We start from the raw sequence: 473 nt of genomic DNA on the forward strand, positions 1-473 counted from the left end.
GAGACCCTTGCACTGGACTCCACCTCGGCTAAAGGATGCGTGAGCATATCAGGAGGGCCCTGGGTCAGGTCAGGGTGGGAAATGAAGCAAGATGAGCAGCCGGAGGAAGAGAGACTGGAAGATGGCGTCTACATGAGCAATTCCACCCCTGGGCACTTCCTGTCAGCAAGGACGCCCATGCCCTGGGCAGGGAGCACAGCTCTGCCTGTGTGCTCCCTACACGCTGTGCTTCTAGTAAACTCTGCCTGTCCTACAGAGAGCGCTTGCTGTAAATTCTTGTTTCCAAAGAAAGTAAGGGCTCCATCAGCAGCTGCCAGAATGTCCTCCAAAGAGAAGAAGTGCCGGCCTCCAATACAAGGCCATGAGGGCACAATGGACAGAATGGTGGGCGAGCAGGCAAAGCCAAGTACAGACACAGCAGGAAGGGGCACTTAGGCAGAAGCAGCCACCAACGTGTGGACAACCTACTCCTA

At 55.6% G+C, this 473-nt stretch overlaps 1 protein-coding gene across 1 annotated transcript in view; it reads right to left on the bottom strand.

The window, feature by feature from the left end:
* GCC2 (GRIP and coiled-coil domain containing 2) overlaps positions 1–473 on the bottom strand; it is a 37,346-nt gene that overhangs the window by 6,274 nt on the left and 30,599 nt on the right. The gene's annotated exons all lie outside the window — the stretch shown is intronic.

Source organism: Bison bison, unplaced genomic scaffold (assembly GCF_000754665.1).
Source record: "Bison bison bison isolate TAMUID 2011002044 unplaced genomic scaffold, Bison_UMD1.0 scf7180017864486, whole genome shotgun sequence".
Lineage (NCBI taxonomy): Eukaryota > Metazoa > Chordata > Mammalia > Artiodactyla > Bovidae > Bison > Bison bison.